Source organism: Aedes aegypti, chromosome 2, assembly GCF_002204515.2.
Source record: "Aedes aegypti strain LVP_AGWG chromosome 2, AaegL5.0 Primary Assembly, whole genome shotgun sequence".
NCBI lineage: Eukaryota > Metazoa > Arthropoda > Insecta > Diptera > Culicidae > Aedes > Aedes aegypti.
The window spans coordinates 185,892,836-185,915,011 of NC_035108.1; the positions used below are offsets into that span (position 1 = coordinate 185,892,836).

Consider the following 22,176-nt stretch of genomic DNA (forward strand, 5'->3'; position numbering starts at 1 on the left):
TTCAAACGGAGCACCGCTGCTGTGCCGCTCTGAGCAGGCTGGGGTTGCTGCCGTGCCGAATAGACAACGTGTTGTTGTCGTCGTCTTCGGGCTCTCTCGGTTTTCACCTGTTACTGCTGCTCTGCTACTGCTGTTCTGCTACCGCTGCTCTGCTGCTGATGTGTCGTCTTCAGCATCGGACTATTGAATGAGCTAGTCAAAGCAAGCGTTGCGTGTTATATAGCTGCCAACGTCTGAACTGCAACTAATCAGAATGAACGAAGGGGAAACGACGAAGGAGAAAATAAGATCGGGATGCAACGGAAATAAAGAACCAGAACAAGAAGCAGTGCGACAAATTAGCTCCACCCTTTCCAATTCCAAAGCCTTTTTTGCTTTAATGCATTGTGGTAACGGCTATATTTCGGGAATCTAAAATTAATGGAAATGCTGATTATTATATTTTTTTCTCATCTCTTTATTATTCGCACCGCTATCTTATGCTACAATGCCCTACATCTGTACTCTCTAATCATAGATACAATACAAAACCATGTCATTGAAACGAGAAGGTTTTTTTCTCAATCGGTTGGGTTTCTGTGTTTCAGCCAAGGTTTCAGATACATTTTGCTTCAAACATTCTGTAGAAATTTCAGGCAATTCGATTTCCGACGAAGGGGGGCTATTCAGCTCTACAGGCTCTGTGTCGTTATTCTTACGCAGCGTTACAGGAATTTTCTTCACGTCTTGTACATTTCTGGAGTATTGTACTCCCCTGTCGCTTTGTACAACTATTTTTGCTCCATCGCGGGTCAAAACAGTGTAACGTTCTTCTGAGAAAGTAGAATCTCCTTTCTGTTTCGAGTTTTGAGCCAGCAGCACTCTATCTCCGACTGAAATCTGAGATTCTTTCGCTCCTCGATGCAGATCCGCGTACTGTTTACTGTTCAGCTTGGTTACAGCGTCTTTTTCGCGGATATCCGTTCGATCAACTTGGTCAGAGGGCAAAGTATCCCACAAAAAAGGAAATGTTCCTCTGAATCTCCACCCAACTAGTAGTTCGAACGGCGTAACACCTAGTCGTGATAATGGTCGAACCTTGTTATGCATGTGCAAATACTGCTCTAATGCACTTTTCCAATTAATATTGTCTATCTTGGCCGCGGTCAATGCGTCCTTCAGACCTTTATTTTGGCGCTCTACTGCTCCATTCGATTGAGCGCTCAGTGGAATTGCTTTCCTGATCTTGACTCCTCTATCTTCCCATGTCTTGACGAACTTTTCTCCTTGAAAGGGAGGGCCGTTATCACTGTGGATAGCGAGGGGGTACCCCCAAACCTCAAAGATCCTGCACAGTGCGGCATTAGTGCTGTCGGCATCGGTACTCTTCATTTCAATGACATGCAGATACCTCGAGTATGTGTCAACCACGACTAAAAACTCCCCTGATCCGCAACCGTTGAAAGAGAAGAAATCTATTTGAATGATCTCCCACGGACCATCCGGAAGCTCGCGGCTAGTAAGTGGGATTGGTGCGTTTTTCCTCGATAGGCGGAAGCAAGTTTCACATCCTTTCACAAATGTTTCTACTTGTTTAGACATTGACGGCCACCAAAAATAATTTCTAAGAATCTTCTTCATGGCCGCACTGCCCATATGTCCTTGATGCGCCGAATTGAGAGCTCTTTCGCGGAGGACTGAAGGTAGTATCACTCTGTCATTCATGAAGATAAGACTCCCTAGTACTCTGAGGTTCTTTGCCTCCGATTCGTATCGCTTCAGACTTTTATCCCAATGACCACATCTGATTGCCTCGTGAACCAAAATCTGTTCCTCATCCTTTTCGGCTTCATATTCGATGTCTTCCCAAGTGAATTCCATGGTGCCAGTGTCAAGAAAATACAGCAGGTGCTTCTCATCGGATTCGTCGAATGTTTCAGTTGGTTGCGATTCTGATACTAGCCTTGATAATGCGTCCGCCATGTTCATATCGCTTGGGACCCGTTCAACCTACATGCAATACCTAGTTTAGTTCCAGTTAGTTAATATGGTAAAAAGCCTTACATACCTTGAAGTTATACGGTTGAAGTCGAAGAGCCCAAGCTTCGGCTCGCGAAACCGCCCTCTTGCCTATTCTATGCGAGCCTCCGAATATAAATTCATTCGACTCGGCATCCGTTCGAATTGTGAAAGCTATGTTTAGGAGATATACCGAAAACCGCTCAACACCCCACACCATTGCGAGGGCTTCCTTTTGCGTTTGGGGATACTTTCTTTCAGCTGGCGTCAACGCTTTCGAAGCACATGAAATAATCCGCGGCTTGGATTCAGCATCGTATTGGACCAAAATAGCTCCTAAGCCATATGGGGAAGCATCCACGAATAACTCCGTTTCATCTTCACGGTTGAAATACCCCAGGGTTTTGATCTGTTTCCACGCATTAATTTTGAGATACTGGAACTCATCTTCAAGGTCTTGATTCCAATAAAAATCTCGAGCATTGGAAAGCTCTCGCAAGTGACGTGTCTTATCTGCTCTCTGGGGGATGAATTTGTCGATAAATGTGACTAGTCCCAGGAAACTTTTCACTTCTGCTGTAGATTCAGGCTTGCGTGCGTCCTTTAGAGCGCCAATTTTTTCATTCTCTATTTGCCAACCTTCATCTGATACTCGAAAGCCCAGAAATCTTATCGAATCCATTCCGAATGAGCATTTCTCACTGTTTATTATCACATTGTGATCTTCAAGTCTCTCCAGTACTTTTTTTAGATTTCGGTCGTGTTCCTCTTTCGTTAGGCCAAATACCATTATGTCATCAAAGTAGTTCACGGTGCCTTTACATTCTGTAAGGATTACTGTCTCCATAACTTCCTGGAAGATATCCGGTGAGTTTGTCAGTCCGAACGGTAATCGACAACATCTGTAGAGCGCTTCACCAGCGAAAAAATTCGTGAGGTGCCTTGAACTCTCATCCAGTTCAATGTGGAAGAAGGCGCTTTTCAAGTCGATGGTTGAGAAATATTTTGCTCCGTGTAACTGCATCAGGATAGATTCGAATGTTGGCATCCTAAAGGGCGTTCTGTTAATGCATTTGTTGGGCCCCCTGAGATCGACAACCAGCCTTATATCAGTTTTTCCTTTCGGAATTACTAACAAGGAAGAGCAAAAACTTTTATCCATCTCGTTGGTCACTTTTTCAATAATACCAGTCTCTTGTAGTTCTTTCAGTTTTTGCCTTGTCAAATCCTTAAATGCTGCCGGAATATGTGTATACACATTTCTCGATGGTGGCATTGAATGGTCATAGCTCAACTTGACTGCCGGGATATTGAACTTGGGAAATACTCGATTGGAGGCCATCTGTACGCTATGCAGAGAGAATTCACATCGTCAATCTGTGTCCATATCGCGTTTAACTGATACATCTAGACCTACTGCTAGCAAACTGTATCGGACAGCGGTATTGAATCCTAGGAGTGCCCTTGATTCACGTACAACGTAGAATTTTTCGATCGATACAGGACGATCGTCTGTCACAAAAAGTTCCGCTGAGAATGTTGCTATCACCTCAATGTTGCTATGTGATGCATAGGCACGCAGCTTCTTATCAGATCCGTAAGTAAGCTCATACAACTTGCGTTTAGCAGTTTCATCTTGCAGTATTGCGTTGAAAGACTCTGATGTAACTGTATTGACCTGCGCACCAGAGTCAATGAAAAATCGGACCTTCTTTCCCGCCACATATCCCACGACGTAGGCATCATTGTCTTCGTTTACGCCGTATCTGACTTTGTCGATGGTTATTTCGTGTTCGTCAGGTTTTAAGATTTCTTCCACCTGTAAGTTAAATGTGCATGACACTTAGTCATTATTCAGTTTAAATTACTCAATTCATTGTTTTTTTTTTTTTTTACTGTAATCATTTTGTGAACAGAACCTTTATTGGACTTCAATCATTATTTCAACACATAAAATGCCAATGCCATATTCAAAATAACCAAAATAGAAAATAACTTTGCTTAAGGTAATTTCAAGAAACTCTTAGATATCGTCATTTTCTTTTACCTTTACATCCTCCATATCTTCTTCAACTTTCTGAACTGCTGCAATCTTAGTCGGCGGCTCCTGTTCGTCTCCTTCCCAACGTCGCTTGCGTGTTTCCTGCTTCACCTGCGTCGAGCATGCCCTAGCAATGTGACCTCGACGGTTACATCTGCGACATACTTTGTCGGTGTGGAAACAGGCTTCTGCGGCGTGGTATGTGCTCAAACATCGCCAACAGGATTGGGCAGACCTCTGAGTCCTCATTGCATCACGAAAAGCGACTCCCCTACCACGACCAGTAGCGTATCCTCTGGCTGGTGGAACTGGACCACGTCGACGTTGCCCCAGGTCCTCTGGATGGCGTGATACGGCTGCTACAGTCGCTTGCCGCTGCTGATGGAGTCTCTGGTAATCATTCTCGTTTTCCAGTTCCACTTCCCGTATGCGAACTTGATCGATAAGTTCATTTAGAGAGCCTCCGTCGGTTAGCACACGATATGCAAGGGTTCTCACACGACTATCGGTCGACCCTCTAGTCAATGTTCGAGAAATGGCTTCAAATTCTTCGTCTGATTTGTAGGTGCAAAGCTTTGCTGCCGCCGCAACCCTTTTCACATAGTGGATGTTGGACTCCTCGCTCCTCTGTACCATGTTTGCTAACTTATTCCTTTGGGACAACATATAGGCTCGTGATCCAAAGTGGGCATCCAGTCGGGCAATCGCGTTCGAGTACGGGTGCTCAAGGCGATCTGGCATACCTGGTTGTGTTGCAATACCGTCGAGGAGTTCAATCAGCAGTGGACCAGCTTTGATGCGGAACAAATCGATTTTGGTAGACTCATCAACTGCCTGGATGAGGTTCATCGAAGCGTTCACGACATTCTTCCAGTGGTCGTAGTCTCGTTTGCTTATCTCCGTCTCACCTGTAGCTGGGACACATTCAGGAATATTGAGACTGCTCAGTGACATATTCGTCATTGTCAGAAGCAATGAGTCGCTCGATGTGGCTTGTGGTGCTCGCACAACGGTGTTGTGCTCCTCACGCATTGTGCTCGTTCTCGCCTCATGAAAATCGTTTTCATCATGGTCGATGTTTTCCAAAATCCGGCTAAGTTCGTCCCTCTCCATTCGCGTCTTTTCTAATTCCGCTCGTACTGCGTTCAACTCATCTTCGTCGGTTGTTATCGCATTCTGACGCTCGTTTTCAACCGATTCAAGATTTTCCACGATCCGGTTCAGCTCTTCTTTCTCCTTTCGGGTCCTTTCAAGTTCTGCCTTCACAGCCTTCAGCTCATCTCTCAACTGCTTTCTCGTAGGTCTCGTGATCCTGCAGAAAAGAAATGAAATTCTGCTTGATTCATTCTGTAAATGTGAATGAATCAAGCAGAATTTTTACTTTTTTCAAATCGCTTCAATATGAAAGAAAAAGTCTTTCTCAAGCAAAAACCTCCGCCTTTCCAATCGGGGTTCCGATACTTTCGAGTTCCGCCTTTCCCATCGGAACATTTGACTCCCGCCTTTCCAATCGGGGTCCATATTTATTGCTGACACCCGCCTTTTCAATCGGGGTCAAAAAAAGAATCTTAACGCCCGCCTTTCCTATCGGGGTCCAAAATATTTCTAACCACCGTCATTTCTCATCGGGGTTCTTGATGTTTTCACATTTTTTTCAACTTCAACCACTTACCGTAGAACTGGAGATTCGCCACCGCTACCCACTGCACCATTGTCGTAGCCGGACGTCATGCCGGAAGCGGCCTCGCTCTGCATGATCACCGCTACCGAGACGAGAGTAGCTCGAAAACAGCCTCGTCGTACGATGGCTGTCCACTACCGCTTTCCTCTTCTCGTCGTCGTTTGCGATCTTTCGCAATTCAAACGGAGCACCGCTGCTGTGCCGCTCTGAGCAGGCTGGGGTTGCTGCCGTGCCGAATAGACAACGTGTTGTTGTCGTCGTCTTCGGGCTCTCTCGGTTTTCACCGGTTACTGCTGCTCTGCTACTGCTGTTCTGCTACCGCTGCTCTGCTGCTGATGTGTCGTCTTCAGCATCGGACTATTGAATGAGCTAGTCAAAGCAAGCGTTGCGTGTTATATAGCTGCCAACGTCTGAACTGCAACCAATCAGAATGAACGAAGGGGAAACGACGAAGGAGAAAATAAGATCGGGATGCAACGGAAATAAAGAACCAGAACAAGAAGCAGTGCGACAAATTAGCTCCACCCTTTCCAATTCCAAAGCCTTTTTTGCTTTAATGCATTGTGGTAACGGCTATATTTCGGGAATCTAAAATTAATGGAAATGCTGATTATTATTTTTTTTTCTCATCTCTTTATTATTCGCACCGCTATCTTATGCTACAGGCGTGATGATAGACGATCGGCTAAACTTCAACAGCTGCGTCGATTATGCATGTGAGAAGGCGGCAAAGGCGACCAACGCACTTACAAGGATCATGCCGAACGCTCATGGCCCGAGAAGCAGTAGGAGGCGTCTTCTGGCTAGCGTATCATCATCGGTACCGAGATACGGAGTTCCGGCCTGGGGTGGAGCACTGCAAACTAAACGCAATCGGAGGAGAAGGAAGCGAGAAGGGCCCTTTGTACCTAAAAGGATGAATGACGAAAGGAGACAGAGAAGCGGATGAAAATTAAAAGTCTGCTCAACTTGCAAGAGCAAATTACTGGCAGACTGCGCAGAGTGCAAGAGCACAAAGCGGGAAAACGTAATAGAAGTGCGGATGCACAGCACCCAAGCTACGGGTAGAAATGTTTCGAGCACATTTTAGGGATCAACGCCAGTACGGTCCTAGTTATGTATACTGGCAGCGCACGACTAAGCATAAGTAACGGTATATGTACTGGATAATATGCGTTGAGGCTGACAGCGGCGACATTCTACTCCCTTAGTAGGGTCTGGTGACATTGGCCTAAAACGGAGAGTGGGCTAATGTCGCAGGCTATCCCCGCCCGAAAAACAGTGTCAGGCCTTAAAGTACCTTCCAAATCCGGCACCTGGTTATTCCAACTGGGCGGAAGTAGGCTCAGATGCCATTACCTGACTTGCGCCGATCCAGCTCTGAACATTCGTACCCCATGACGGACAATGTTAACCCTAGCATGGCCTTCCAAGTTGCATAGCTAACCATGGGAACACAAAGGCTACTGTTCCAGCGGAGATGGATAGCGGCTCTTAGGGGGACCCGAAATAGATGATCAACCGAAACAAAAACAGCTATCGAAATGTGAAGGAGAGGCTTCTAGACCCATCGACCCATCAGTAACCGGCTAAGGTTCCCGCCAAGAAAAGAGGCGACCAACTTATTCAAAGCGTTTTTTTTATTACAGTAATACCTTGATATAACGTAACTCGATTTTTATTTTCGTTACGTTATATCGAGGTTGCGTTATATCGAAGCATAATATTTTTGTTTCTAAATTTCGTTCAACTTGTATTGTTTGATGAGAAAATGGGTCTAACATTGATATGATTGAAGTAGCAGGCATTTTCAGTTAATCTTACATATTTTGTCGATGATTCTACCCCATTACCCCGAATGCCATTTCCCCGAATCCCATCACCCCGAATTCCATTGCCCCGAATGTACCATCACCCCGAATTCCATCACCCCGAATGCTATTTCCCCGAATTCACAATTATCTTGACATGATGATATTGATGACATTTCCCCATGATTGTGGAATTCGGGGTAATGTCATTCGGAGTGATGGGTCGTTCGGGGTTTTGGAATTCGGGGTAGTGGCGTTCGGGTTAATGGCATTCGGGGTAATGGGATTCGGGGTAATGGGGTAGAATCTTTGTCGATATTTTTCCGTATTTAATTTATTTATATTTTTCTTCTTTTTTTTCTTTTTTTTATTCAAATATCTTTATAGTAATCCTAAAAGGATGTGTACAGGAAATTTTTTTTAAGGATCCTTGATTTTTTGGAGAAACTATGAAAGAAATTCATGCATGAGATCTTTCAGGAATCTTTAAAAAAAGTTGTTGTTGAGCTGTCCATGAACATTTCTAGCAGACAACTATGGAATTTCAAGAATTTTATTATGAGGAACTCGTCGTTAAACTTCTAAAGCATTCTTTTTGCAATTTCTGGACAGAACTTTCGAATGAATGTCCCAAGAATTATTTGACAATGTTTTTTTAAGGATTCATGAAGAAATCACTAGAAAACTCCATTAAAAACATTGAGGAACTTTCTACGCAAAAGTTTCTGAACGAATTCGTGGTAAAATTATCGGCAGAATTCTAGGAGAATTATCTGGGGGATCTGGGGAACTTGCTCAGTTTTAGGACGTATCCCTAAATATATTTTTGTATTAAAAACAATCTAAAGAAAAATCTCCAGACGTTAACTTTAAGAATTACTTGAAGAACCAAATAAAAAAGAATCATTGAGAACTTTCTTAAGTAATTCCTGATGGAATCAATGAAGGATTTCATTTCATATAGAATCTTTGAAGAAACTTAAGTAATACATGTAATGGTTTTTGCATGCATATTTGGAGAAAGTTCTGCAGAAAATCATAATTGAATTGCTGGAGAAATGCCGAGAAAATTATTTTTCAGGTTTTTGGACGAATACCTGTACGATTTTTCGAAATAATTTATAGAGCATTCCAAGAATTATAACTGGATTGTTCTCTAAAAGGACAGCTGGAAGAGATGATGGAAAATTGTTGAAATAATTTATGAATCTTTAAGGCAAGGAATACTAAGGAAAAATATCAGATATCATAGGCGAAATGATTTTAAGAATTCATAGATAACCCCATGTTCCCGCGGATACGATCCGGTAGGGAATAATTAATACGGAGAGATACGTTCAAATTCACGGTTTATTTCAGACTGATTTGGTATATCACATGGTGTTTTGTTTATAGTCTTCTACCCTATTGTACTTGCATAGAATATTCTCGATGTGCATTGTTGTAAACAATAATGTATTGTGTCTGTTATACAATTGATGGATTGAATTTTCTGGAACTGTCAGACAATAGAGAGAATGAAAATGTAAATAAACAATTGGAGTTTTGAACGTGTATCCATTTTATGATTTGATACTAATTGTTTTATGTTTGTAGGTATGCTTTCTGAATGACTGTATGATCATATGTTACAGGTGAGTATGAAGTGTTGTGGCCGGCATGTGGTATGCTGCGTCCACTGGTGTGGTGCTGTATGATGCACCCCGGTGGCTTGCTGCTGGCCTGAACACCCCACTTTATATACTGGAGAAATGTTTGTACAAAGGCACAGTAGAATTCATAGATATATTTAAAAATATAACTATTAAAGAAATTCAAAAGAGTTGAAATTGAAGCTCCTAGACTCCGGAATTCCTTGGGAATAATTCTTGGACATATTCTGGAGAAATTCCTGAATGAATATTTGAACCATTTCTTGGTGGAAATGAATGAGAACTTTCTGATGAAATTCCTCAAGGAATTCTTATGATGGGAATCCGTGAAGTCAATACTGATGAAATATTCCTAGAAACTCTTAGAGAAATCTCTGAAATCGCTTAAAAAATGTGGTGGAATCCCTGGCATCATTTCAATCTTAAAACATGAATATCAGGAAGGTTAACTAGTGGAATTTCTGGAATATGCCTGACGGAATTATTTTAAAAATTTGTTTTAAATTTTATACATGGATACCAGGAGAGTTTAAGATGAGCCCATAGATAAATTATTGGCGGAATCTCTGGAGGCATCTTCAGAATGATTCTAGTTGAAATTCGTAGAGAAATTTCAGGAAACTTCAAATTCATTGAGAAACCATTTGAAGGATATCTGTAAAAAATCCTAAAGCAATAGCTTAATATTTCCTTAAGCATTTAAAAAAAAAAGTTTATCAAACATACGTAAGTGATTATAATAGATCGGCGATGGCAGCCTGGCATGTTGGTTTTAACATAAGCTTATAGCTCACTCGATATCGATTTATGACTGTATTCAGTGATAGTAAGCGCTTGCATTGTTTTGATTTAGTATTGGTTGGTCTTTGAATCTTGAAAAATGTCTATTGCAGTTCATAAACCATATTTTTAATAAAAATTGGAAAAATAAATAGGAGCCAAAAAAATTTACGTTATATCGAGGTAAAAATTACGTTATATCGAGTTACGTTATAAAGAGGTTACGTTATATCGAGGTTACGTTATAACGAGGTATGACTGTATTCAAAGCGTTTTTTTTTCTCTTATAAGCAGGTGAAATCAACTCACCTGTAAAAAATCTGAACTGCTACGGCAAATGAAATGCAATATGATGTTAACAAAATGTTAATAAAATCTTAAATTTGTTTTACCAAATTAGGATGATAGTGTTGTCTAATAACGCAGAACACCTAGATATAAGAAATGAATGTTTGGAATGATACTAATAAAGAAATTAAAAAAAAAGGAGGCTGCCAACATCAACTTAAGGGAGAACAGTGTGAGCTAAAGCCTAGACACTGTGACGACGGCAGGCACTTGCCGCTCCAGTGCAGCATTTGAGGTGATCGATGGCCCAGGACTAACTTAAGGTGGTTCCAGGGAGATGAGGGTCTGAGGCCAAGAGAAATGGCGGTACACTCTGTATACCACTTGAGCAATTCAGCGAAAATTGCTAATGTTCAGTGCATGGGCTAGTTTTAGTGGGTCGTCGTTGGTGCGGCATCCCCACATTCCCTGAGTTACCTTCTCAGGGGTTCTTCTCAGGCTTCAACAGAATCGTACCAGTTTCTAGGTTTTCAAGAATTATAGATTTTTTTTGTAAAATTACCAAAAATAACAGGGTAAAAATAACAACTTCATTTCACGATTTACCTGCTACCTAATTCATTAGTATAAATCTGGTTCCAACTCAATTTGTTTAAATAGCTTCTACTGCGTTTGTCATGCGAAAACTAAATTATGCAATGGAGTTTGCTTTGGCCTTAGATAATTGCTCGATTCTTTATTGGACCTGTATGTATGTGTATGTAACAACTAAAACGAATTAGACCTGTATTTGCTAAAACGAAGGCAATTCATCTAAAATTGAGGACTGAGTGAATACGGGTTAAGTACGTCTAAGAAACTGATTTGTCTTTACATTGTTTGAATTGAATTTAATTACTTTTTATGAAAGGGATTTTCTGCCGTAGGCAGGTCTCTTCAAATGTCAACTATTATTCTGATTGATGATTAATTTGTTTTCAAATCTCCTATCAAAGTTACCCCTAAGCTAAAGTGACCAGACGTCCCGCTTTTGGCGGGACAGTCCCGCATTTTGAGCATTTGTCCCGCGCTGAAAAGTGTCCCGCGAAATGTCCCGCGTTTCACTCCAATCATTGTAATGTCCCGAATTTCAAACGTAGTCGATATTATTATATTTTGAATTATACGGCCATAAAAATGGTTGGGACAGAATAGAGCTTCCATAGCCTTTAAATGGTTCGTTTACAGCAATAACGTTTTTTTTGTAAAATCCAGCATTAGACTTTGCTAAACTAACCATTACCATACATTTTCAAGCATCTCTGAGCCACAAAATAAAAGACAGATTTGTCTAACTTTTTTCAGAGACGGTCCAATTCTTGGAAATAATGTATACTCAGGATTATTTAAGAATCTATTTAGGAGTCTGTAATAATCTTGATCTAGATTCTGTGAAATTATGCACAGCGTTCTATCAGATAAATCTCGCCCATGATCCCAAAATCGTGAGAAGTACTATGTCAGAATACTGATCACAGTTATTAATACTCCAGTTCATAATTCTTTCAGAAAACTACCTAGGATTTTTTTCAGAAATAGTATTTACACCAGAGCCTTTCTCTGAATTTTCTTAGAATAATGTTCTAAAATCAGTGTCTTAGTATTCTATGGAATTCTGCTAAGTACCGTAATCCGGGGTAACATTGATCATTTTTTTGAATATTTCTTAAATATTTGGTTCGAAAATGCAATAGTTGCAAATATTTTCAAAACAAGTACTGCCTCCCATAGCTCGTGACTATATACTTTATTTTGTTTTTTGAAAGGTTTAAGCATGTTGAAAAAAATGTTTTAAGTGATTTTTTATTTAGTTGTTATGGGGTAACATTGATCACCTATGTAAACAACGTTCGGTAATATTGAAAATGTCGTTACCTACTAAAATCATGGCCCCTGAAGCCGAATATGAAGGCCAATTGCTTACAACCCATTTACTTTTTGAGTTACTTTAAAATTAAAAACATCTTGAACCACGGAATACGCCTAAAGGTAGGCAATTTCCTAAGGGAAAGATACATTCTTAACAGTAATTCGGTAATGTTGCTTAATTGAACATACTTATGAGAGTTTTGACAACGGAATCGTTTTCGGCGATGCCGTTTTTAGTAAGAACCGCATTTTCTTTGCTCATATCATTTACATAACTTATGTGAGACATGAATGTTTGGTAGTGTCATCCTTAACCATTGAAATCATTGTTTCGAAAAGTTGCCAAATTTACGCATAAGGTAAACGCAATTTTCGCAAAAATCTTCATTTTTATCAGCTGATGAATATAAGAAAGAGAAGCACCATTCATGATTTGGAAATGTTCCATCAATATATGATAATGCGAACTTTTTATGAGATGGGTCATTCCGATCAATGTTACCCCGCTGATCAATGATACCCCGGATTACGGTACTCTGCTTCTAGACTTTAAGCTTCAAATTGAATAAAAACCGTGCTCTGCGTAGCTAAGACATAGGGTGCAGAACCACTTGGGCACTTCTATTATTCACTTTGGCATTAGGGGTTTTTCTCGGTTGAATTGTCTGAAACTTTGCAATAAGAAGCGTTTCAGTACGACGCATATTGTGGCCTAATATGAGATCGATAGCTTTCAAAAAACCCTACTGCCGAAGTGAATCAAAAGTGCCAAGAAGCTAGAAGCTCTATTTTAAGCACCGTTTGCTTCCAAAAACCAGATTATAGGACAATGCCAAATATGTTTTTCTTATGGAATACATCTTACTGAAAATCATCTGTTGTCCACAATTGACATAACTGACAAAAAAGTAGAAATGTCGAACACTGATGGTTTGCTAAGAAGCTTAAGTAGTACACTTAATTAGTCGCCACTAGCATTACTTACTATCGGGGCCCAGATAGCCGTAGCGGTAAACGCGCAGCTATTCAGCAAGACCAAGCTGAGGGTCGTGGGTTCGAATCCCACCAGTCGAGGATCTTTTCGGGTTGGAAATTTTCTCGACTTCCCAGGGCATAGAGTATCTTCGTACCTGCCACACGATATACGCATGCAAAAATGGTCATTGGCATAGTAAGCTCTCAGTTAATAACTGTGGAAGTGCTCATAAGAACACTAAGCTGAGAAGCAGGCTTTGTCCCAGTGGGGACGTAACGCCAGAAAGAAGAAGAAGCATTACTTACGTAGTTAGTTTGGAAATGTATAGATAATATTTAAACTTCAAGCAATTGTTTGTAGTTTGCTCTAATGCTTTGCGAGTATTGCTGTTATTTATCGATTACAGTCGCCTCTCCACGTCTCGATATCGAAGGGACCATCGAGATAGGGAGAGATCGAGACAAAGAACAAATCTTTGATGAATACCGTTTTGATTCATATTACGGACAGCTTCAAATTCCGGACACTCTACTTTGTATGGGAAACATTTCACGCGAAATGTTTCAATTTTTGCTGTTCAAAAGTTCTCAACTTCAAGGCTCATTTTAGTAAACTTTTTCCATAAATATCTATGAAAAATTTATAATGCCCAACATAAGATGTCTCTTTGGTGGTTTAACGATATCGATTGTTGATTTGACTGTTCCATTAATGATTATCATGAGCTGTCCGGAATTCGATTCAAAGTGTCCGGAATATGAGGCAAAAGTGAGGAAGCGTCCGGAATAAGAATCATGAAAAGGCCACACATTTTGATTTATTTAAAATTATTGAAGTTGCGGAAGCGTATTCTTCACCCACCGTTCGAAAGTAAAGGGCTTCCGACGCTCGATAGCGCTAAGGAATCATACAGAATGATTTATTTTGTATGCTCTTCTTCTTCTTCTTCTTTCTGGCGTTGCGTCCTAACTGGGACAAAGCCTGCTTCTCAGCTTAGTGTTCTTATGAGCACTTCCACAGTTATTAACTGAGAGCTTTCTATGCCAATTGACCATTTTTGCATGTGTATATCGTGTGGCAGGTACGAAGATACTCTATGCCCTGGGAAGTCGAGAAAATTTCCAAGCCGAAAAGATCCTCGACCGGTGGGATTCGAACCCACGACCCTCAGCTTGGTCTTGCTGAATAACTGCGCGTTTATATGCTCTATGCTGGGTTATATTTCCCTGAGTCCTTAAGTGTCCGTAATATGAATCAAAACGGTACTAGATTGAAAAACACTCCGTTGCCAAGAAAGTAATACACAAACAGACGTCATTTTGCGCTTCTAATTTGTTATGAATCCCTAAAGTTCGGTCTAGTAACCTTCGATATTGGTCATATCGACATACGGAGAGAAAATTGAGAACAAAATATCAACAGAAACGCATCGAGATATGGAGATATCGAGATAAGGAGGATATCGAGATATGGAGAGATAAAATATATACAGACTGAAGGGACCTATGAAATCATCGACATACGGAGAGATATCGAGATGTAGAACATTGAGATGTGGAGAGTCGACTGTATATGAAATTTTGTCCCGCTTTGGAGCAAAATACATCTGGTCACTTTACCCTAAGCTGAATCTGAATTGAGTTTTGATTGCACAGACTTTCAGTTGATTAATTTTCCACCTGCAATAGTTTATAATTGAATTAATTTTTCATGTTTTGAAACTATGAGAGAAAACATTTTAAGACAGATTGAAGTGACATTCAGATATTCCACTCAAAAACTACCAAAGGTATCTGACATAAAATATAATTCAAATAACAATGAGTTTTTTTCTTGGTCAAGTAAAAAAGCAATAAATTTGAAAGGTACACACGCATCACATCAAATTTCCCTCTTCTACACCGATATGCATGCCAAAACATGCCTATTATTGGATCAAATGATTGATAATTGGAAAAGTATGCCTCCCCATAGCATAATAAATTTGATTTACAATGTTTCGATAGGTAGCCTAAACTGTAGCAGCTCGAGAGTAAACGAATCGGACGGTACGATATCCGCTGGACAGCGAACGCCGCACACTGTAGCCGTCGCTGAAAAAACGTGATCGAAATTGTTTTGACCTTGAAAACATGATTTTAGTACTATAGTGTCTTCGGGAAAGTTTTTCCATAAAATAATCGCTATTTTATTAAAGTGTCAATTTGGTGATTAATCCACCTAAAAGTGAGAACGAAATTTTATTTTTCGTATTTATGAATTTAAAAATAAACTTTATTCGGGAAAGTTGTAGGTAATAGCGTCGGTGTTCCCTTAGTGGACAGTCCCCTATAGTCGCACTAGTGACTTTTCACGGCCGTTTTGCTATAAATATTTTCAAAACATTTTTTGACATGAAGGTCAGGACCTATTTATCTAAGTACCATTGATTTACATCTTGATTTTGCTCAAAAAATGATCGAAAAAAATATTTTTGCTTAAAATTTGAGCTCCCTTGCGCCTATAGTAAACCTATTGTTCCTATAGTAGCACTACTGAGAGAAACTATTTTTTATTATACGAAATAATTGATTAAATTATAACTTTTTTTACATCAAACGAAAGCTTAAGATCCACACTTTGTAGGAAAAATATAAAAGTTTTGTAAAAATACGGTTTTGATAAGTATTTTGCCGACGCCGTGATGCTAGTGCTACTATAGGAACAGAAATTAGAAATAGTGCTACTATAGGCACATGTATTCCTATAGTGGCACACGCGATAATAAATACAAACATTTGAGTTTTCGTATGTTTTATATTTTTCCCACAAAACCAAGATAAAAAGCTATCAGATGATGTAAAAATAATGACGCTAGCATTATTTTTCGATTTTATACGAATTTTTGTTCTTAGCTATGCGGCTATTGGTACATCGACCCTATTAGAAGAAACAACTTCGCTGAAGACACCGTATGCATATTTTTTGATTTTCATGTACATTTGTGGATTTTTTTTGTGGAACACCCCTAAAAATCATTTTTTTCATCATAACTTGGTTGGATGATTTTGTACAATTTTCAATTGTTCTAGTGTTATTTGTAACTTGCAAAAACGCATAACTTTCTCCAAAAGAGCATATTTTTATCTCTCATACTTTTCGAGTTGTTGAAGGTTTTATATAAAATTTCGCACCTTTTTGACACTAAAAATCATTAGGTTGCGCACATTTCCGCAGTCTGAAACATGTTCATCCAATGGTTTGAAACTAATATTATGAAATGCAAAGAAAGCCACTTTTAGCCTGCTTTAGCCTGACGGTCAAAAGAAAGTCTGAAAAAATGTTTACTTACATGCAGATATAATTTACACTTATTCACTACACCCCATATTGGCTTAACTTTAATATCTGGCATCACTGTATCGAATTTTATGCAATCAAATCAACAATGACATCAATCAACAACAGATCGGAAAAATCTGTTCAGACAGGTTTACCATAGACAAACAGACTAAATATCATACACTCTTTTCATCGTTCACTTTTCTAACGTTAGTTCCATAAGGTACCCCGGGGCAAGTGAGAATCTGGGGTAAGTGGGACATTTCGTCATAGCTCACTTAGGAAAAGTTTTTCATGGGGGTATTCTTCTAGAAAGTTGAAGATACAATGACAAGGAATGTATTAAGTACAAAACATATTGTTATTTTTATTACCATGGGGTTCATGTAACAGTTGTCAATTCAGCGCCATTTTCAACTTGCATGATAATTTGCGACACGTTTCACGTCTTGCATTGACTCGCAAAACATAAATGTGTTATAAATTGAATTTCCATCAGCAAGCTACAACTTCAATTATTATTACAAGCTGCTTATGATAAACCAGCATTTTGTTTTCATTTCATATGAAATTTTCGATGATCTAACATACCCCAAAATATCTTTGTACGCGGGGTAAGTGGGAACTATCAAAACAAAAACCAGAATCAAAACTTTTCGTAGACGTTTTATACATTTTCCTAGAGAGTAGCACTAAAACATTCAAACAAATGATTTTTATCAAAAAAGATAAATCTAAAATTACTTAATTGCATAAGAGGGAGAAGAAATGTGTAATTCTTCTATATGTTTTTTATTTATTTTTTATTTTTAGAATACGACTTTAAAATTGAACAAACACAGAGATGAAATTTGAAATGCATCATGAGAAAGATCATTTTTCTATCTTATTAGAACTTTATTTGTTATTTCTACCAAATTTAGTAGTGACGGAAAACAATTCCACCCTATTAAGCGGTTTTATACTATGCATATAAGTAATAACAAAACATATTTATAATTTCGGCAATTATTGATGGTTTATGTGCTAATTTGTAATTAACAACTTATAAATGATATATTTTGAACATATTTAATTCCTCTTTACGCTTTTATTGAGGTAGTTTCAGTAAATATACAAAGCGAGGTGACATACTATTAAATAAACGTTTTCTTCCTAAAGCGTTACGTATTTTATGGTTGATCCCTTATGTACACCAAAAATGTACTCGAAATTAAAAATATATGATTTATCAATCCTTTTATTGTAATGGTTGACTTACTGATGTGGATTGACGCATGAAACTGGATGTGTCCCACTTGCCCCGTTTAGCGAGGTAACTGCGTCAAATGGCTCATTCTAAAACTTTCCTCCAAGGTTTCCACAATTTCGAATTTATTCGATCGGTTTCATGCACACACCAGCAAATATGTTGCCAAAATGTGATTGTGCTGTTGGATTTGAAAAATATTGACATTTGAAAATTTTATTGAAACATTTGATTGAACTACCGTTTTTTTAGTTCCCACTTGCCCCGCGGTACCTTATAAGAAGTAGGTGGTCAATTAGGGATTCCGGCTCCGACTACTTTTGCTGAATACCGATTCAACGGTACTACATCGATCAGTATCGGTAGGGTTTATGGACAAAAGGTCGAAAGACAAAACGTCGAAAGGACAAAAGGTCGAAAGACAAAAAGTCGAAAGGACCAAAGTGCGAAAATGATTTGCTTGGTGGGAAATTTTTCCTTCTTTGAAAAAAGATTTTCGACCTTTTGTCCCTTCTTTTTTGTTCTTCGACCTTTTGTCCTTTCGACCTTTTGTCTTTCGACCTTCTGTCCTTTCGGCCTTTTGTCTTTCAACCTTTTGTCATAGATTCATCGGTAGTACTAGTAAAATACCGATAATGATTTTTTTCCCACTAAACCAATAAAAAATGTTATAGTTTTCGTTTGTTCATAAGAAATCCCTATATTTTTGTTTTATTCACAATTATTTTGTCCTTTCGACCTTTTGTCTTTCGACCTTCTGTCCTTTCGGCCTTTTGTCTTTCAACCTTTTGTCATAGATTCATCGGTAGTACTAGTAAAATACCGATAATGAATTTTTTTCCCACTAAACCAATAAAAAATGTTATAGTTTTCGTTTGTTCATAAGAAATCCCTATATTTTTGTTTTATTCACAATTATAACATTTATGCATTTTGCAATAAATAGTTGATAATTTGTGGAGAATGAAATAAAATACATTTGTTGAAATATTTTAGAATATTAGTAATAGTTATCGGAAATATTTACCCTCGTGTCATGTGATTTGCCATCACCAGAATCGCTTGATTGATGATATGATTGGCGAAGGTTATTTATCAGCATCATACAAAATAAAACAGCGGAATTACTGAAATCTTAAGATGATCATATTAAAGATCATGTAACAAAATTTGTTCACACATTTTTCTATAATAACATTTTGTTGAATTTCTTCATTTGTGGTGATCGAACCCATGTATAAAAGGGACCATTCATAAATTACAAACTGCTTACACTGCTCATCTACACTTACTTGTCCCATTTTCTATGTAAACGTTATAAGCTGCGAGCCAAATATGCGTAGAACGGCAGTATACGAAGGCGATTGTGGATTGTTTCTTCATAATAGGGTCCTAAAGCCCTGTCCCAATATTAGTGCCAAACGCTTAATTTTAGGCTAAACATACATGTTTACTCAATTTTATAATGTTTTTCGTTTGTCTAAGCCCAAAGAACATTTTTTTATGTTTTCAATAGATTTTGTCACACCCCTTGGCTTAAACTCAAATTTCTGGTGTATTTTGTTTTCCGTGTCCCCTCCGAAATGTCAGATAGGAACAACCCCAGTGTTAAAACTAAAAGCCCTGTGGTGTTTTTGTCGACTAAGCGAACGTCAAACATGATCAAAAGTGTCAAGGTTCATTTATGGACCCAATTTTTAATATAAAGTTTAAATATGATATAGCCGTTATTTGAGCGGAAAAATTGCTAAAGTAACTGCAGTAACATACTCTTTCGTGTTAATAAATAAAAACAAGATTTCATTAAACGCTTTAGGACCCTATTGTGTAAATATGTTTTAATGCGAGAAAACCGCTAAGTATGCATTTCAAACCGTTTAATTGCTTTTTGGTTCATATGAGTGGCACCCAATATCACATCCGTACTAGCTTTGGCTGAGTTTAAGTTGATTTCGAATATTTAAGTTGTCATTACGATTATCGATATTTTGAATCGATGTTTGGAGCATCTAGAATCGAATAAGCTGATTTTCCTAATTCGATGTGTTTCCTTATCAGGATGGGAAAATCTTTTGGTTAAAAAAGATAACGAACAAACCAGTGATAGCGAAGCTAAAAATAATGATGATAATCTTAAACATCAATATTTACTGATTTATGGATTGCATATGAATTTTAAAGGAAAAAATAAATGTTTCATAGTCATATTATACATTTTAGTTTTTGCTGCGAGCTCCGAAAAACTCTCAAGAAAGGACTGAGACTTCCTGCAGAAAAAAAGCAATAAGTGTTTTTCTGCAAAAAATAAACAGCTAACGTTGGAAAGGTGAACGACGAAAAGTGTGTTTGATATGTTGTCTGTTTGTCTGTGGTAAACTTGTCTGAACAGATTATTCCGACCTTTTGTTGATTGATTATATTGTTGACTTTATTGCATAAAATTCGATACAGTGATGCCAGATATTCAAGTTAAGCCAATATAGGGTGTAGTGAATAAGTGTAAATTATATCTGCATGTAAGTAAACATTTTTTCAGACTTTCTTTTGACCGTCAGGCTAAAGCAGGCTAAAAGCGGCTTTCTCTGCATTTCATAATATTAGTTTCAAACCATTGGATGAACAAGTTTCAGACTGCGGAAATGTGCGCGACCTAATGATTTTTAGTGTCAAAAAGGTGCAAAATTCTATATAAAACCTTCAATAACTCGAAAAGTATGAGAGATAAAAATATGCTCTTTTGGAGAAAGTTATGCGTTTTTGCAAGTAACAAATAACACTAGAACAATTGAAAATTGTACAAAATCATCCAACCAAGTTATGATGAAAAAAGTGATTTTTAGGGGCGTTCCACAAAAAAAATCCACAAATGTACATGAAAATCAAAAATATGCATACGGTGTCTTCAGCAAAGTTGTTTCTTCTAATATTACCTACAACTTTCCCGAATAAAGTTTATTTTTAAATTCATAAATACGAAAAATAAAATTTCGTTCTCACTTTTAGGTGGATTAATCACCAAATTGACACTTTCATAAAATAGCAATTATTTTATGGAAAAACATTCCCGAAGACACTATAGTACTAAAATCATGTTTTCAAGGTCAAAACAATTTCGATCACGTTTTTTCAGCGACGGCTACAGTGTGCGCCGTGCCGCATTCGGAAGACTGTTCACCGGTGGACCCTTTCTAATTACTTTGCTAAGCAGACATCCTACTCTACTACCTTCTTCAGCGGATATGCTATTTCTCCGAGTGGAAGCTAAGGCTTGTTTCATGAGTAATTCACAGCTGAATTGTTTCGTGGAAATACAAATTAATGTAAAATTAAAGAAAATGAAAACAAAAATACATTTTTAAGTTTTAAGATTTTTAAGAAATATATTAAACATTTTGGTTAAAAAGTATTTAGTGATTATAAACTAGTTATTTTATGTTTTATTTTCTGCTAATTGAAATAGCCTTACACGCTTATACCAACAAACAATTCACCACACAAGATAGCAAAGCAATCGCGTAATCGACATTTTCGGTTTTAAAATATGGTTGCGGTTGATTTACACCCCACGAGCCACACCTGTACCTTCACAGTGAAGTCGTAAATCGACTTCTGGCAATCAACGTAGGTATGCGCATGAATGAAATTTTAGGGATCCACCTATCCACAGCAACATATGCCGCTCGGAAACAATGGGGAAGATACGGTAGCATTACATCTTTAAATGGAGTGAAAACATTACATTCGAAAGGTAAACGCCAATTTAAAAAGCAATGGGTTGGTCATGTGAAGATAATTATCTGCCTATTAGTGAACTACCGTTTACTTTTACTGCTATACATAATTGCTCGGGTAACGCGAGAGACATTGTTTTGGGAAAGTGATTCTACGGATTTGGCTTGAAACATTTAACATATGCTAAAAACTTTGCCAATGTTCATTTGCAAAAAAAACATCTGCCATCGGTGACTCTTGGTGTTCAATCATTAGTAATAGGTAAGGTTACTATATAACTTCAATGTTATTATAATCTTAAGCAGTGTTGTGAAAAACTCAATTTCTCACAACTCACGCTTGAGATTTTTCATGCGTGAGTTGTCAATCATGCAACTCAGCAGTCAAAAAATCATGGATGAGTTGGCTCACCATTTTAACTCATTGTCTCGTATTTCCACAGTTTACTCACACACGGCAATAATTTCCTGTTAGTCTGGTAAAATTATTAAATCCTTTCTAACGTAAACAACAACATTCGGGTTTCACGAGTTATTGCCGGGTTTTGCGACTGAATCATGTTTTACGGTTTGAGTTGATTGAGTTGATTTTGCGTCAAAATCTCAAGCGTGAGATCTGCGAAGCAGATCTCTAATGAGTTTGCTCTCACGGGAGAGCGTATTGATTGAGATTTTGAGTGTGAGTCTATCAACACTGATCTTAAGGCGAAACATCTCGTAATCCAAATATGGTGGTCATA

The 22,176-nt window shown here is 38.3% G+C and overlaps 1 protein-coding gene across 1 annotated transcript in view; it reads right to left on the reverse strand.

Annotated features, from left to right (window-relative positions):
* The window catches only part of LOC5571129, a 389,395-nt gene that overhangs the window by 366,574 nt on the left and 645 nt on the right, over positions 1-22,176 (reverse strand). The window lies entirely within an intron of this gene.